The sequence below is a fragment of the Ranitomeya variabilis genome, chromosome 6, assembly GCF_051348905.1.
Source record: "Ranitomeya variabilis isolate aRanVar5 chromosome 6, aRanVar5.hap1, whole genome shotgun sequence".
Taxonomy (NCBI): domain Eukaryota; kingdom Metazoa; phylum Chordata; class Amphibia; order Anura; family Dendrobatidae; genus Ranitomeya; species Ranitomeya variabilis.
The window spans coordinates 312,961,074-312,967,305 of NC_135237.1; positions in this window are offsets into that span (position 1 = coordinate 312,961,074).

Consider the following 6,232-nt stretch of genomic DNA (forward strand, 5'->3'; position numbering starts at 1 on the left):
AATATCGGGGGCTTCCACGTTACTAGTAGTACAACAGCTCTGGAAAAGACTATGGCTCTTCGCCCCCAAAAAAGAAATGAAGCCCCACAGTGTGCCTAAATCACATTTAGCATCCACATGTTTGGCATTTCTGTAGCAATGTGAGCCCGCCTAATTTACGGGATCTATGTCTCCAGAAGCACAAGTTGGACATTATGCACTGGTCTATAGAGCATACTGGTCACTGCAATGTACTGGGCACTGCAATGTATGGGCACTACAATGGCAGATTTATAATTTTCACTCAGCAACATCCACTGTTGCTTGATTGTGGAAAACACCCATCAAGTCAAAATCATCACTACACTTGCAGATAAATTCCCATAGGGATGCTATTTCCAAAATGGGGTCATTTATGGGGTTGGATTCTGCTCTTCAGTGGTTCTGTATTTTGAGTCCGCAAACTATTCTAGGATAATTTGTTCTCTGAGAGTCAAACAGCACTCCGTGCACTCCGAGTCTCGCTGGGTGGCTAAGCAGTACTGTACAGCCACATATGGGTTATTGCCACATTCAGCAGAAATTGTGTGACAAATTTTGTTGCCATTTTGCCCATTTCCCCTTGTGAAAATGTGAATTCTGGGGCTAAACAATTTTTTTCTGGTTAAAATGTGATTATTTTTTCTTCACTGTCCAATGGTATAAAATTCTGTGACACACTCATGGTGTCAATATGATCACTGTACCCTTGAATGAATTGATTGAGAGGTGTAGTTTATAAAATAGGGTCACGTATGGGGGTTTCTGCTGTTCTGGCACCTCAGGGGCTCTGCCAATGTGACATGGCCCCCTCAAACCATTCTGGTGAAATCTGAACTGCAATATGGGGCTCTTTCCATTCTGAGCTTTTTACTATGCCTCAAAAGCAGTTTTTGACCACACTTGAGGTAGTAGCATGCGTAGGATAAATTACGTTATAGATTGTACTGTCCATTTTATCCTATAATCACTTTTTAAAGTTGAACACTTAGGTGCAAAGCACCATTTTACTGGAAAAAATGATAATTTTCAATTTACCCAGCCCAATATTATATAATTCTGTAATCACCAGAGGTTTAAAAATGCTTACTACACCTCTAGATGAATTCGTCAAGACGTGTAGTTTCCATAATGAGGTTACTTGTGTTTTGTTTTTGTTGTTTTGGCATGTCAGGGGCTCTTCAAATATGACATGGCATCTTCAATCTTTACCAGCTAAAATTTTGCTCCAGAATTTAATTTGCGCCTCTCCCCTGCTGAGCCCTGTCATTTTCCTAAACAGTAGTTTTCCAGGAGATATGAGGTATCAATGTACTCAGGAGAAATCGCACAACATATTTCTCAATATTATAAAATTCTGTGAAGCACCTGTGGGTTCAAGGTGCTCACCAAACCTCTAGATAAGTTCCTTGAGGGGTCTAGTTTCCAAAATGGGGTCACTTGTGGGGGTTTCCACTGTTTAGGCACATCAGGGGCTCTAGAAACATGACATGGTGTCTGCTATCTATTCCAGCCAATTTTGCGCTTAAAAAGTCAAATGTATGCTCCTTCCCTTCCGAGCCCTGCCATGCACCCAAGCAGTAGTAGTAACCACCGCAGCCTATGAGGGGCCTGTGCTGTGATATCTGAACGGAGCATGCACCACTTACGGAGTTGTGCTGGAGCCACAGGAGTACTGTAAAGTGATTATGCCTCAGTTTGTATTTTTCAAACAATCGAACAGCCTAATAAGACATCAACAATGAATCTACCATTTTGAGTGTCAAACAGATCACATTGATAAAGTCAGAGGAAATCCTAAGGCTATGTGCAAATAGTTTATTTTATGTGGATTTTAACCTCTTAATGACCGCCAATACATCTTTTAACTGCGATAGAAGAGACTAGCATCCCCACACAGGTGACAATCCAGCAGCTGTCGGCTGTCCACTATAGATGACAACTTGCTGCATCAGTCATGATCAGTGTTAACTTCTTCCATATTTGTTTAACCCCTTAGATGCTGCTGTGAATAGTAACTACATCCTATAAATGGTTAAAAGAGTGTGGGGGCTTCTTCTTTATCCCCATTGTCACCCTGAGATCATGATTGTGTGGTCCTTATGTTTGCCCTGGCAATTCACAGCCAAATAGCGGCCTTAGAATCTGACAGCTGTTGTAACCTGTTCAGAAGTTAGCAACATTTAAGGTACCTTCACACGAAACGACTTTGTAACGATATCGCTAGCGATCCGTGACGTTGCAGCGTCCTCGCTAGCGATATCGTTTAGTTTGACACGCAGCAGCGATCAGGATCCTGCTGTGATGTCGCTGGTCGCTGAATAAAGTCCAGAACTTTATTTGGTTGTCCGATCGCCGTGTATCGTTGTGTTTGAAAGCAAAAGCAACGATACCAGCGATGTTTTACACTGGTAACCAGGGTAAACATTGGGTTACCAAGCACAGGGCCGCGCTTAGTAACCCGATGTTTACCCTGGTTACCAGCGTAAAAGTAAAAAAAACAAACAGTACATACTCACCTGCACGTCCCCCAGCGTCTGCTTCCTGACACTTACTGAGCCCGGCCCTAAAGTGAAAGTGAAAGCACAGCGGTGACGTCACCGCTGTGCTGTTAGGGCCGGAGCTCAGTCAGTGTCAGGAAGCAGACGCTGGGGGACGCGCAGGTGAGTATGTACTGTTTGTTTTTTTTAGTTTTGCGCTGGTAACCAGGGTAAACATCGAGTTACTAAGCGCGGCCCTGCGCTTAGCAACCCGATGTTTACCCTGGTTACCCGGGGACCTCGGCATCGTTGGTCGCTGGAGAGCGGTCTGTGTGACAGCTCCCCAGCGATCAAACAGCGACGCTGCAGCGATCGGCATCGTTGTCGCTATCGCTGCAGCGTCGCTTCGTGTGAAGGTACCTTTAGGTGGTAAGAATACACTTCTTCATTTCTGTCATGCCACTTTGCATTAATTCCTGAAAATCACCTGAAGGGTTAATAAACTACCTGACAGCAGTTTTCAATATGTCAAGGGGTGTTTTTTTTAAAAAAAAATTGTATCATTTTGGGAGGTTTCCAATATATAGGACCCCCAAAGTCTCTTCAAACCTGAAAACGTCCCTAAAAAATAAATTTTGCAAATTTCCATGAAAAAATGAAAAATTACTGCTACAATTTTAAACCTCCTAAAATGCTAACAAAATAAAATAACATTTTACAAATGTTGCTGATGTAAAGCAGAAATGAGGGAAATGTTATTTATTAATGTTTTGCTCTGGCATGACCATCTGGATCAAAGGGATAATCATTCAAAGTTTGAAAATTGCTAATTTTTTTTACATTTCTGTCAAATTTCTGATATTTTTTATAAATAAACTCAAAACATATTGACCTAAATTTACCATTATCATAAAGTATAATGTGTCACGAAAAAACAATCTCAAAATCACTGGGATATGTTGAATTGTTCCAGAGTTATTACCACATAAAGTGACACTGGTCAGATTTCAAAATTTGGCTCCATCACTAAGGGGTTAAAGCAGATCTACTTCGAAATCTGTATAAAAAAATTTAAAAAAAACGTTTTAAATACTACTCTTTGAATGCTTTGGATATTGATGCGTTCTGCCCATGGTTGGAATTAGGCACTGATTGCACTATTGCAGTTCTGTAGGTTTTACTGTTGGATGCTGTCGAGTTTCAGAGAAAACATTACTCCCCATGTGTGTGCATAGGTTAGAGACCTGTCAGTCAAAGGGATCAAGGTTGAGAGATGAGGACCTGCCTGGGACTAGTCATCTGAGATCCATAGACCCTATCCAGCATTTCAAAATATGTTTTTTTCTGAAACCTTGCAGCATTCCAGAGTGACACATACATGGCTGCAATTGCACAACCAATGACTCATTTATGCTGTCCATTGTTCAAGCAGAATACATCAAATAACAGGTTCCCTTTAAGAAGTCTTAGACTGTTTTATGTGCTTATGGCATCTTTTCCAGTTGGGTGAACCCGCCGAGTTTATCAAGATGATGAGACATCCGGACCTCCGGAAATGCTGGTGTGTCTTCTTTCCCTTTTTTTTTTATCATTTCATGAGCGCTTTTTCAAGGTTTTTTGAGTCAGTGTTTTAACTTTTACTGTTTTTCCAGCATTTTTGAGGCATCTTTTTGACTGCCTTTCTCCGCAATTTTTTTTAAACTCCATTGAAGAACGTAGTACATGCCTGCACAAGGCAATCTTGCCTTACGCAGGCATGTACTATGGAGGACAGAGAATGAACTTCAATCCAATATTGCAGCCAGCATGCAGCCAGCGGGTAAGGAAAGGGTGAATCAAACAGCCGAAAACCCCACCTCTATGGCTGAAAATTGTTCCCTCCAAATTCAGGTGACAGAGTCCCTTTAAGCATGATAACAAGGTGACCATTTTCAAGCCTTTCTTTTGGGGAGTTCAGGTATCAATCATCAATTGTGATCAAAGTAGTAAATACAAGAAGAAGGCATTGAGCCTGTGAAGCTTAGGGAAGGTATTGACCACCATGCTACTACTGCTGTAAATAAGAAGCTACAATGGTGAAAGAGACAACAAATGTAGAGAATATACTTTCTCTATTCACTGTTCTGATTAGCCGTATTCTTAGCCAGGGACAGATGTCACCTTGTTTTCTAGATGTCAATTCTACAAATATTTTCATTTTCCTGAAATCTTTCTAGACCCCCGTGAGTATGACATATCGAAAAACTGTCCAAATTCCCTGCACTCCTCCTGTGCCACAGTGTCAGCTATGTACCAGCATCACCTGTTCATCCCACCTATTGAGTCAAGTTTGTAGAATTATTACATGGCAGATGTTTAAATTATGTATATCAAATAGATGATCAAAGTAACTCCACCAACATCTGTATGTCAAGCTTCCACGCCATTTTGCTTAACACTGCAGCAACTCACTTATGGTCATTAAACGCTAGATTTAGGTGTGAGGTGGAACATTTCTTTTGGTAAAGACCCAGTTGTGTCATTGAGCCACACAACAGTTCCATACAGGGAACGGGGATTTAAGATCACCAGTCTTGCAGTAACATCCTCATACAGGTTCAAGGGCACATGAGTGGACTAAAATCTTCAAGTTTATTTCAAGAACATAAATGTAGACACAACAGCTTAGTCTGGAAAACTAACACGTTTCGACCAGAAGGCCTTTTTTTAAGACATTTTGGAGGAAAGTCGCTGGTTTTGCTGACTGAGATGTTTTGTCTACATTAATGTTTCTGAAATAAACTTGAAGATTTTAGTCCACTTGTGTAGTGTCGGATATACTTTCAACATAACAGTTCCATGGTGGAAATATTATTATTGTAAGGCTACGGGCAGACGGCCGCATATTTTCTCATCCAAGAGAATCGGGCCAGTTATGGAAATGACACTCTGATGGCCAGCATAGAGTGATCTAATTCTCTCGCATTAGAAAATTGGAGCACAAGTGTAGAGAAGATGGAAAACAACATTCGTCCATCTTCTCCATTCATTGAGTCATCCGAGTGCAGTCCAATGATTTCCACGCCTAAGTGAAATTGCGGTATGCTGCTGTTTTTTTCCTCATTTATTAACATTGGTCCGAGTGCTAGCCGGTAAAAAGATCGTACTCTGCAAGTCCGAAGTATACGCTGGTGTGAGCGAGCCCTTACCATCTTTATCTTGCTTCAGAGCAGGGTAGCTAACTGAGGGCCACATGTGGCTTATAGACTTCATTACTAGCACTGTCCTGTTATAGCAAATTAGAATCAGTCCATTTTCTAACGCCAAAGATTTTTGGCTGTCACATGTAAAGGCCCCCATTCACAATAGCCTAAAGTTGGCAACATCAGAATCATTAGTGTGTATATGTGTATATGCGGATGTGTGCGTATATGCGGACCCCTGACTCCCTCAACAGAGAATGTCAGAACAGAGAAGGGTCAGCACATTGAAATTCCAACCACGGCAACTAACCTTGGGCATTGCTGCAGCAGTAGCAACTGCTCTTGTTGAGACGTTCATGTAATTATTTTACGGCCACTGCTATGTGAAGGAACAATTATGAAGATACCACAGTGTGGTGGACACAATGGCATTGGACATGTTATCACTATGGTGGTATTACTTGTCTACTCTTTAGGCACTGCCATGAGGAACTTATTGCATAGGTCTCTAGTATGGTGACAGTGTTCTGGGTGAACATGAGTTTGGAACAG